Source organism: Protopterus annectens, chromosome 6.part1, assembly GCF_019279795.1.
Source record: "Protopterus annectens isolate FY-2018-M chromosome 6.part1, PAN1.0, whole genome shotgun sequence".
Taxonomy (NCBI): domain Eukaryota; kingdom Metazoa; phylum Chordata; order Ceratodontiformes; family Protopteridae; genus Protopterus; species Protopterus annectens.
Window position 1 is genome coordinate 98,404,708 of NC_056738.1, and position 13,130 is coordinate 98,417,837.

Here is a 13,130-nt window from a genome sequence, read left to right on the forward strand (position 1 = left end):
ACAATTCAAACATTTGTTCAAGATATAGTCCCTTGTCTAGGACAACAATCCCTCCTCCTTTGTCAGCAGGCCGTATCTCAATAGAGTTCATTAGTTTCAACTCTTCCAGGGCTCTGTATTCAGATTTGCTTAAATTATAAAAAGTCTCAGAACAATTACCAGCATTTAATACTTCTCTAATCTGTTTGTTACATACTTCAACAAATGTGGCTATAATAGAATTACTGGGGGGAACATATGTGCTGGGCCTCTTAAAAATACATTTATTCATTTGAGTGTCAGTACCAAACATAGTTCTTGAAGTTAGACTGCAGCCAAACAGATGCAAATCTCTTAGAACTTCAGGTAGATGTGCTTTCTTCGCTGGCACAAAAGTTAAGCATTTATTTAATACCATAGTCTGAGTTTCAGTAAGCATATGAGAGGAAATATTGAAAATTAAACCTGCCTGAATTTTTTCCTGTTGTACCCTTCTGGACTCCTCGGTATTTGCTGTTGCCAATTCCTTGAACGTCCCCTGATGGGTAAAGGTTCTGTAGTAAAAAACGATTCACTTCGTTAGTTGAGCTGGACCCTGCTGGTGTCATCATTCCGTTGCTGGAAGTTTGCAGATGCCTGCTATCTTTAGGTCTTACAACTGGTATGCCATCTCCATTTGGAGTCAGCTTACATATCCACTAAATCAATACGTAATTGTATAAGACCGTTTGTTACGCCTGTACAGTTGGTAGCCATGTTGCTACTTTTCACGTACGTCACATGTGATGTGGAGGGCGTGTTAGGTGGCTGCTCATTCAAAATAGCACTTCGCTGCCTCGCTATTGCGATTGGCTCTTGTGACACTAGTTGACATGTATTATTCATAGGGGGGGGGGCGTTCTCTAGCCCAAAAGAACACATCCCTCATTTGAAATCCCTATTTAATTTACATGTCTTAACGTTCAATAACCTTTTTTCATAATTCAGAATGTTGTCATGTAAGGTTTCAAGTTTAACACCAACTAATTCAGAGGGGTAGGAATCAAGTATTTTATCATATAGAACATTAATGTCCTTAGCCAGTTCATCTGCTTGTGGCCAAAAAAAATCTATCAGAAGATGTAAATACCTTGCACTGCATTCTAGGTTAAAAATTTGCCACTGCCTGAGTAATTCAGGATAAACTTGTCCATATGTGGGCATTGTCAATACACAGAGACCTCTAGGCACAAGGTTATCCTTAAGACATGCCTCAAAATGAAAACGTTGCCATTGCAGGCGTTTAAATTTATATAATTTGTTCTCCAGCTCCTTATATGCACTATTAAAGTTATTCTGTTATTCAAAATCATTACTTACTGCTGCATTAGATATATTTAACCCTACATTTAGAACAGGGTTGTTGCAAACAGTCAGTAGTCCATTGAACCTTCCCGTTGATAAGCCAACTGTATCCTTAAAGTTGTTTCCATTGACTGTATTCATAGATTCAGAAGTAGATGACTGTATACTTCCATCTACCATGTTCAGTTTGGAGAGGAAAAACAATTGTAGAACGCGAAACACAGAAATCCTCTACCAACTAATAAAACAGCTGGTGTAAAATAAATATAGTTGAAGTAGCAAACAAACACCAACTGTACCATAGCTAGGAAGTTTATTATAAAACAGGTAAGTGCTTTCAGGGATGTGCCCCTTCATCAGACAACTCACAAAAACAATTCATTACTTACATAGTAGAAGCACCTGCTATCAATTAAGTCTTAAAGATACAATGTTAAATACAAATGCTTTAACCTGGTCCATTATAGTATATCTTGAATATGCACACATCTGGTTCAAAAATTCATAAATATTAGAACACATATTATGTATATGAGTCATGGTTAATAATGGCATAATGGTTAAGGTGTTTACCTTATAGACACATCATGCAGGGTTCGACCCTCACATGGGGCAACTGGCTAGGCTCCAAAGGGCCCACAAGGGCAGCCAGCCCAGCACCAATCCATGAACCTCTGAACCTATATTAAATTTGCTAAAACCATGTCCTACTATGCAAAAAAATTTTAAAAAACATAAACTATAACATGCAACATAGATATAAATATATATAGTGCACTAACACCATGTAAACTATAATATGTATGTGTATAGAAAAGCATGCTGAAATATAACAGTATTTATGTAAGTATAAAATAAGGAAGTATTTGGATGATATACATGACTTTAGAAAGGTTGCTGTTAAGCAAACATTTCAACAATAACTACAGAGCACAAAAACGTTTAGCACAATGACTTGGGTAACAGAAAATAGAAAGGATTGCCACTAACTTAAATAACCTATGACAAAAAATAAATTAATAAATAACCAGAGTTCCTATACAGGTATTAGAAATATTTTGGAAAATTATGTCAAGATTAGAGGAAGGTGAGGCCCAGCAAATAATAGTTAAGTTTGGAAGAGACAGGATAGAAATAGTAATATATGACAATCAACAGGGAAGTCTCCAGGAACAGATGGTATTCCTGTGGAAGTTTGGCAAGTGGGTGGGAAAAATGATAAAAATCTGGAAGGTTTTGTTTAGCAGTCTTTTAAAAGAAGGGGAAGCACTAGCATCTTGAAAGAAAGTTGTGGTGGTCGTATTACCCAAAGACAGTAAAGACACTTCAGACTCAGCTTCATATAGACCATTTCAATTTTAAACAATGATTGTAAAGTGTTTATGTCTATACTAGGTAACAGAATGGCAAGGTGTTGCCAACATTGATAGATATGGATCAATGTGGATTTGTGGAGGGGAAACAAACATTTTGACAATATCAACAGCACAAACATGATCCTGATGGAAGTAAAATATAAATAAAATTACATTGCAACTGATGGTGGGTCCTGATACAGCAAAAGCATTCAATAAAGTCAGTTGGGATTTTAGCAGGAATCATTTGTATTCCCAGACAGAATAATAGGGTTAATTAGAAGGATATATAAAGGGTCAGAGGCAATGATTAAGGTGGGAAGGTTCTTCTCTGACAAGCTGTGTTTGAACAAAGGAACCAGGCAGGGGTGTCTTCTTTCTCCTTTTTTATTTGATTTATATTTACAGCCATTGACAGAGAAAATACGGAACTCACCAATTCAAGGATATAACTGATATAGTAATCAAGAAAAGTTAGCTTTATTTGCAGATGATATTTTGTACTTGATAAATGCAGAATATGACATTTCAGTGTTGTGGAATGTTTTAAGACAGCTTCATGTCTTTTGGGAATATAAAATTAATAAAGATAAAACAAGAGCCATAGTGGTAAACTGTGTAACCACACATAAATTTGGTTCGCAATGCACATATTTATGGGGACACAATAAGATAAAGTATTTAGGTGTATGGACTAAAAGAATTTGGCCATAGCCGTTAAGGCTAAATGGCACTAGACTAAGAAGATAATACAAAAACTGAAAAAACTAGAAGCTATTGAATATGGATAGAGACAGTAAGATAAAAGCAGCAAAACTGTTTTAGTCCCTTTAGTTTTATATATTGGTCAGGCATACTTTTATTAACCATATGAGAAGTTGTGGATGATAATTAAAGAATATTTATTTGGGAGGGGAAGAGGACAAGAGTTAAATGGTCCACTCATCCCTTATCAGACCAATCACTGAGTGCAATGCCCCCTTCAGGACATACCTGACTGGGCCTATGCAATAGCTGGAATGTCCATAGAGGTTCTTCAACAAGAGAATCCAGAGTATTAACACACTGTCCTATACAGATCGCCTTAGAGCTATGTCTCTATGCTTTATACTCAAATCTTCTACAGGTTGTTGGGAGGTGATCTGTGCTTGGCAAATAAAGCATCTTTAGATCCAGCTCTGATACAGCTTTCGCACATTCACAAAATGAACAGCACCAGAAACACAAAATCCAGGGATTTGAACTTAACTTGCAATATAAATAGAACGTGCTGGCAAGACAGACATGTGACTCAAAGGATCCCTATGCTCTGGAATAGGCTACCCATCTATGTGAAGCAGAGTCCATCCCTATCCCTATTCAAATGTAATCTTGACTATTGGATGGAAACCACAAATTCAGCCCAATCTGACCTCCATGTCTCTTACAGACAGAGACTGACAGTAAATATTCTCTAACTAGCATTGGATGAGTAATCAGAAATTCATCCTTTGGCTGGTCCTCTTGTCTCTTATAGACATAGGCCAACTGTAAACACTCCTGACATACCCCCTCACATCATTTTTTAGCAACCTCTGAACAAACATACTCCTCCTAACAACATACCCCCAATTAAAATGAACATGTTAATAGGGTATGCAATTTGGTTGGGTGGCTAAGCTTATAAAGGCCCTGGTGGTCATTAGCCAAATATATACCAATGAACCTATAATTTAATCATCTCCATAGAACAAGATGGTTTAGGATTACCTGACTAGAAAATATACTTTAGAGTTAGAAAATTAAGGATCATATACAAAATAAAAGCAGAAGATTATAAGTCAAACTGGGAAGGGATGATGATGAAATAAGGAGTGAGTTTGAAAAATAAAGAGTAGGATTTTGGTTGCAGATCCTTAAGGATAATAACAACAACCATACAGAATATTATATCCAGAAAGTAGCAGAAAGAACTAAGCCATCATGGGAATGGAGAAAGGAATTTTTGCCAGTAGGGATAACCACAACCAGGGCTATAGAAAACAGGCAGGAGGGGAATAGAATTTACTGGAGACAACTGGCAAAGTAAACAAGATATAAGGAGCAAATGACTAGACAGGGAAAGGTTATAAAGTGAGATGACGCCAAGCAGAAGTTTGGACTCCATGTTAGAAATTGTCTTCCCTACCAGGGATTAATATCAGAGTATAGGCAAAGAGAAATGGATAGGGGAGTGCTAAGTGAAAAAACAGCTCTGGTAGGGTCTGTAGTCAAGTGTAAGATAGAAGTTGCTGTTAAAAAGGAATAATTAGTAGGCATATAAAATACTGCATGTTAAACATTAGAATCGACCACAGGAGGTTAGAAAATATTGGGAAGAGACTGGAAAGGCAATTTACAAAATAAAAATGGGAAGACATTTGTATGGCTCCCAAGTACTCAACAAAGTCCTGAAGGTTTAGGATTTTTGCTTGAAAGCACTTGCACAGGTGTTTTTATAGCCCAACCAGACTTCAGAGAATTCTTCTTCAGTTAGATAGCAAATACTGAAGGTATAATGGGAAAGAGGGAGGTAACTGGGAACATGTGTTTTTCGGAGTGCTACAGGTTGGCAGATTTAAAAATTCCCTGCAGGGTACTTTGTCAGAAATGTTGGGTGAGCAAACAGCTGTAAATGAGGTAATGATTCTTTTGAGACAGGACACAGGATCCTGAATTGCATAGCCATAGTAAGGCCCTAATAAGTTAAATGCTATTGGCTGAAAAAAAAAGCAATTACTAGAAAATGGAAATCCAAATCTAAACCAACTGCAACTGAAGTGCTGAATATTGTAAATGAGATAAAAGAACTAGAGGTGAGATCTTTAGAAAAGGAAAGGGTCAAATCATATAGAAATAAATAGAATTTTTGGGAACAATGTATACACAATAATGTTCAAAAGGAGGAGGAGTGAGGTTTAAGGTAAGGCAGGAATTGATCAATTTATGTAATGATGGGGTGAATGGTAATTGTTAAAGAAAACATATATGTACTGTATCTTAACCCAGTAGTGTTAACCATTGTGCACTTGCAGCCTAGCCTTCACCCCAACCAGCTCTACATATTTACTTTCACAAGCATCTTTTGTTAAAGAGGGTATTTTGTTCCAAAACATTCCATCAAATACTATAATCACAGTTACCCCACTAATGCAGGATCAGTCATTACCAGCATCAGGCTAAATTTCTAACCCATGACAGTTCTTCCCATGGCACATCCAATTCCTGTCCTTCATTATTTACTAAAAAAACAAAACCAAGGAGCAAAAAATATATATTGAGTTAAAAAATAACATGAAATATTCTAAAATCACAGATGATATATATATATATATATATATATATATATATATATATATATATATATATATATACACATACATACACACTATATATGTATATGCCAGAAATGTTGCTCAAAAAAAGGTGATGGGTGACACCTATTTCTCACATCCCAACCTCCCCAAGTAACATGCAGCTATAGTCTAACAAAGTGGCTCTTCAAATGGATGCATGTCCATACATCATAAAATTAAAACATTGAACAGCAAGGGGTCATGCAAACAGCTTGATCACTGACCAGTTGGAAAAAAAAAGAAGTAAAGCAATGTACTTTTGCAGATGGTAAGTCCTCTGTTAATTACATATACCAAATCTGAACACGGGAAAGGGCCAGTTCCCTGAACCAAAATGTACCTCAATCTCGCACACAAAAAAAGATAGTATGTGAAATCAGCTATATTGGATTTTTTTCTCTTTGACAATTTAAATCACCAACCAGTTGTATGTAATCCCTTCAAAGTATCATCCCTGTTATACACATACAGAGGCATGCTAATGACAGCAGGAGATGCAAATATGAAATAGTGACCTCATTCTCATTCAAGGAGATGAGGTGCATGGCAAAGAGAGAGGTGGCGAAGGCTAAGGATAAGGTGTATGAAGAGTTGTAAGAAAGGTTGGACACTGGGGAGGGAGAAAAGGACCTGTACCAATTGGCTAGACAGAGGGACCGAGCTAGTAAAGATGTGCAGCAGGTAAGGATGATAAAGAATAATGAGGGAAACATACTCACAAGCAAGGAGAGTGTGTTGAGCAGATGGAAAGAGTACTTTGAGGGGCTGATGAATGAAGAGAATGAGAGGGAGAGAAGGTTGGATGATGTGCGGATAGTGAATCATGAAGTGCAGTGGATTAGCAAGGAGGAAGTAAGGACAGCTATGAAGAGAATGAAGAATGGAAAAGCTGTTGGTCCAGATGACATTCCAGTGGAAGTATGGAGGTGTTTAGGTGAAATGGCAGTGGAGTTTTTAACTGGATTGTTTAATGAAATCTTGGAAAGTGAGAGGATGCCTGAGGAATGGAGGAAAAAGTGTTTTGGTACCGATTGTTAAGAATAAGGGTGATGTGCAGAACTGTAGTAATTACAGAGGGATTAAATTGATCAGTCACAGCATGAAGTTATGGGAAAGAGTAGTGGAAGCTAGGTTAAGAAGGGAGGTGATGATTAGTGATCAGCAGTATGGTTTCATGCCAGGAAAGAGCACTACAGATGCAATGTTTGCTCTGAGACTGTTGACGGAGAAGCACAGAGAAGGTCAGAAGGAGTTGCATTGTGTCTTTGTGGACTTAGAGAAAGCATATGACAGGCTGCCTAGAGAGGAGTTGTAGTATTGTATGAGGAAGTCGGAAGTGTCAGAGAAGTATGTAAGAGTGGTACAGGATATGTACAAGGGCAGTGTGACAGCAGTGAGGTCTGCGGTGGGAGTGACAGGTGCGTTTAAGGTGGAGGTGGGATTACATCAAGGATCAGCTCTGAGCCCTTTCTTATTTGCAATGGTGATGGACAGGTTGACAGATGAGATCAGACAGGAGTCCCCGTGGACTATGATGTTTGCAGATGACATTGTGATCTGTAGTGAGAGTAGGGAACAGGTGGAGGAGACCCTGGAGAGGTGGATATATGCTCTAGAGAGAAGAGGAATAAAGGTCAGCAGGAATAAGACAGAATATATGTGTGTGAATGAGAGGGAGGATAGAGCAATGGTGAGGATGCAGGGAGTAGTGGTGGCGAAGGTGGATGAGTTTAAATACTTGGGCTCAACAGTTCAGAGCAATGGTGAGTGTGGAAGAGGGGTGAAGAAGAGAGTAGAGGCAGGATGGAGTGGGTGGAGAACAGTATCAGGAGTGATTTGTGACATACAAGTACCAGTAAGAGTGAAAGGGAAGGCCTACAAGAGGGTAGTGAGACCAGCTATGTTATATGGGTTGGAGACAGTGGCACTGACAAAAAGGCAGGCGTCAGAGCTGGATGTGGCAGAGTTAAAGATGTTAAGATTTGCACCGGGTGTGATGAGGGTGGACAGGATTAGGAATAGGTATATTAGAGGGTCAGCCCAGGTTGGAAGGTTTAGAGAGAAAGCCAGAGAGGCAACATTACTTTGGTTTGGACATGTGCTGAGGAGGGATGCAGAGTATATTTGGAAAAAGATGCTATGGATGAAGCTGACAGGTAACCGGAAAAGAGGAAGGCCTAAGATAAGGTTTATGGATGTGGTGAGAGAGGACATCCAGGTGGTTGGTGTGACAGAGCAAGATGCAGAGGACAGGAAGAAATGGAAACAGATGATCTGCTGTGGCGAACCCTAACGGGAGCAGCCGAAAGAAGAAGAAGAAGATTTTCATTCATAAATATCCATGCCAGAGTATACCTAGCCAACATACCATCATCAAAAGCACTTAGCTTACTTAATTCTACTCTCACTTCAGTCTTCTATATGAGTAGATAAAAACACATTTCAACCCATAAATAACTTCTGTAAACAACTAAGCATGTCAAGAAAAGCAACAACTAACATAAATCCTGTAATAGTTATCACACAACTATAACACAGTATTTGAAAATTGTTTAGATATTCCTTTAATGCCCCTTAGCAGCAAACAAACAATCATAACAGCAACCTGCTCGACTTTACCTGCTCTATTATCTATGCACCTTTATATAGGAGCATCATCATCCTCCCTCACAGTGTGTATATTAACCAAGAAACCTGAAACAACCATGTGAAAAAGAATGCAGATAATGTCCATGTAGCACTGTATTTGTTACCTCAGTATCCACTTTAATGCTAAAAGCTGCTACCTCCCACTTTATTGATTCAATAGTTTCAGATAGCCACATTTACAAACATACTTTTAACTTCCTATTCATCACATGCAGTTACATTAACATCATATGTAAAACAGCTGCCTAATGCACATTATTCACATACCTCTGAATCAAATAAGCTTTTCTGTTATATCCTAAATGTTCCATTCAAGTATGTATTAAATTTCCAAAACTTTTGCAAGCCAGGCTTGTTTGTGAAACACTAGTGACTGATGATCAATATTTATTGCACAATTGTGGTCTATGTTCAGCCATGGAACGGAAAAAGCATCGATTGGCATGTATCATCGACCATGCTGTTCATCGAGCCATTCAAGTAAGATTGCATTACGATAGGGATCAGGAAATTTGCCTTTTCCTCACTGTAGTGTGATCTCGGAGTTGGTATATATAATTAGCTGGGGGTGTGTGGGGGGAGGAGTTTCACTGAATAACATTTACGATGTAATGCCGGTCAGTGATCTTTCCATTCAATGGCTGAACACAGACCCCACAATCAGTATTGTGCAACTAGCCTGTTTTTCTCAACACGGTTAAACCGTCATTGTAACAGGGATTTTTTCCTTTACCCATAATAGTTTGTTTGTGTCTTTCGGCTTTTCCCGGTTAGAGGTCGCCACAGCGGAACTCTAATGACTGGTAGTTGATTTTTACGTGCCGAGTTACCAGCCCTGATGCACAACCTTCAATGAAGGTACGCCCATTCACGCATGCCTCCACGCAGAAAACGCTCTAGCTGAGAATCAAACCGGACAGCGGCTTACTGTGAGGCGACAATGCTCCCGCAGCAGCCCTGAAATCAGTGTACATATATTCTATGTAGTAATGGTGTCGATATGCAGTTAGTCCCTCCAAGTCATGGGTTCAAAGAGGAGATGCAAAAACATTTTTTTTGATTGTTTTATTTCTGAATGCTGTTGACATTTGGAAATGTTTACACATTTCTGAAGGCAATTTTGTGAAGCAATCACAAATAAGTTGAGAACTTGTCAGGGAGTCAATATTTTCATAACTTATTCTACATGACTGCTAATTCATGAGATACTAATGTTTAGGCAGACTCAGCTAGGCAAAAATTTAAGTTGTGCCACCAGTGGGGGCACCATAATACCATTCAGGTTTCATAAACATCCTTCTTTTTCCAGTCATTATAATGCAATACTTCAGAACACACTCACAAACACACATATATTTCACATAATGTTAACAAAAATCCTGTTCACGCAACTGCACCTTTTCAAAACCTGAGTTATATTTAACTGGTCACTTCCATCTTTAATAGCACCTTAAAGGAACACTAATATTCCCCGAACAAGTATCACTGTTTGCATTAATATACCCATTTTGTAATACAACTTCTAGAGTGACCCATTCACTGTATCAGTGCTGTGATAATGTATACTACAAATATTAGTACAAAAATATCTTTTTGTCATCAAAGGTTTTTGTACTTAACACTATATCTCTGTCAGCATTAGAGGTATAAATATCTGCACAATCCTAACCAGGTAGGAATTACTATTACACCAAAAAATAAATTCAAATCTCAAGAGAAAACTCTTTCCACTATATTACTTTCATGGTAATCAACATTCAAGATGTGTTTACTGCCTGCACTGGTGACATAGATGGATAAAGACAGGACTACATCTCAAGAGACCCAAGTTCAAGAAGGAGGGAGGGCATCTCCATATTACAACGAGAAAGGATATGTACTCAAATGCACAAGCACAAGTTGTTTTCACTGGTGAAGACTAGGGAGGCAACCATGAAGTGTCACTCATGGTTAGATAGGTGGGTGGGGCAGCCCTGCTGTCAGTCCTTGTGGAAGTGAGGGGGATGGAGTATAAAGGTGAGAAAAAAAACAAAAAGGTCTGGAATCTCCACTGATGGTTGCTTACATGATGGTCCATCTAAACTGCAAAGTGATTGATAGATTTTTAAACACCTTTATTAAAACATCACTTAAAACATAGCTACACAAACATTAATATAAAATAAAACAATCCATTTTAACATTTTTTTCCATTTACAGATATTACACATCACAAGTTTTCTTCCTCCATAACAACTGTCTTTCAGTCCAACACTACAAAAATGTCTCAATTTGTGTCTTCTCTTGAACCTCACTCTTCTTCTTGAACATTGTTCTACATGTACTGTTTCCACAAATTCTGTTTATTTCTATGTAATTTGCTCCTTCCCTTTACTAGTTTTTTAAATTTCTTTTATATAATATGCAACACTTCCGATGCAGTTGGTTTAGACTTTGATTTCCATTTCCTAGTGATTGCTTTTTTGACAGCCAACAGAATATAACTTAGTAAGGTTACTATGTCTAGGCAAATCAGATCATGTGTTCCAGCTTAAAAGAATTATGTCCTTAGTTATCGCCATTTGCTCCCTAGATTATTTCCCTTATTTTCATCAGAGATTGTTTAAAAATCTGACAACTTATTACAATCCCATAAAACATGTTCCCAGTTAAGTCTTTCTTTCCCTTCTACCTCATTTGCTATCTACCCAAAAAAAAAAAATCTTTGAAGTCTGTTTGGGATATAAGAATATCTATGCAAACACTTCCAAGCAGAAATCCTAAATCTTCTGGACTTTGTTGCATATTGGGAGCCATATGCATTTCTTCTCATTATCCCCTTGTAAATTGCTTTTCCAGTCTCTTTTTCTGAAACTTTTATAACATTATTTGATTGACTCTATTTGGAGGATCAATTCCTTCAACTCTTTATTAATTATTGTCCACAACTTTTACTTTATCTGTTAAAAATATGCCTAGTCTGTATAAAAACTAAAGAGAAAAAAATACATCTTCACTGCTTGTATTTCACCATCCATATCCATAAACAAGAGCTTCCAGTTTCACATTTTTTGTATTATATTTTGTTTAGTCTCTTCTCACACATCCTTAGCTGCTGTAACAGAAGTTTTTTTTTTTTTTTTAACCCATACCCTTAAATACTTTATGTTATTATATCCCCATAAATATGGGAATTGCTGAACCTAGTCGTGCTTCGGTACATAATTTACAGGTACAGCCTTTGTTTTATCTTCATCAATTTTATATCCTGAAAAGACTTGAAACTGTCTGAAAGTGTCCCACAACACCAAGATGTCCTTTTTTGGATATATCGAGTATAAAATATTATTATCTGCAAATAAAGCCAACTTTCCTTGATTGCCATACAAATTATATCCTTTAATTTCTGTGTCCCTTATTTTCTTTGCCAGTGGCTCTAGATATAAAGTAAATAACAAAGAGGGAAGAGGACACACATGCCTGGTTCCTCTGTTCAAGCACAACTTATCAGAGAGGAACCCTCCCACTTTCATTCTTCACATATCCTCCTAATTAACCTCATTATATCAAGGAATGAAAATGCAAATGTTTCCATTTCCCTATTCATAGAATCCCAGCTTACATCGCTGAATGGTTTCTCTGCATCAAGACCCAACAACAACAGTGGTATTTTCATACATTCAGCTTCTCCTGGGTCATCACTGTTCTATTAATGTTGTCAAATGTTTGCCTCCCCTCCACAAAACCACACTGATTCATATCTATCAATGCTGGTAATACCTTTGCTATTCTTATAGCTATTGTAGACATACACACTTTATAATTATGGTTTAAAATTGAAACGGGTCTACATGAGGTTTGGTATGATGGGTCTTTACACTCTTTAGGTAATTAAGCCACAGCAGATTTTTTTAAGGATAGTGGTGCTTCCCTTCCTTTTAAAATACTATTACTCAAAATCCTCCAGATGTTTTTCACTTTCTTCCCTCCTAACTTCCACAGGAATACCATCTGTTCCTGGATATTTCCCTGTAGGCTGATTATACATCACCATTTTTATCACATCACCTCCTATCTTAACTATTAGCTATTGAGCCTCTCATTTTTGAATCTTGGCATAATTAAGCCTTCCACAAATATTTTCATTTGTGTTCTTTCTTGTTTTCCACATTCCTATGTTTTATAAAAACTTTCACAGCATTTTTAAAATATCTCGAATACCTCTGTAGGATCTGTTATTATTTTTCTTGCCATAGGCTCCCTAAGTTTGATGACAACCATTCCTCCTTTCTGTTGACTAAGTCACTGTACTAAAGGTGTTGTGCTCTTGAATGATTATCAAAAATGGTTGCTTAAAAGCAGTCTTTCTAAACTCATGCATATTATCCAAATGTTCCCTTATTTTCTCTGTAGCACTCTGCAGTTGTTCATCTTCTTGTTCAGTGAAATT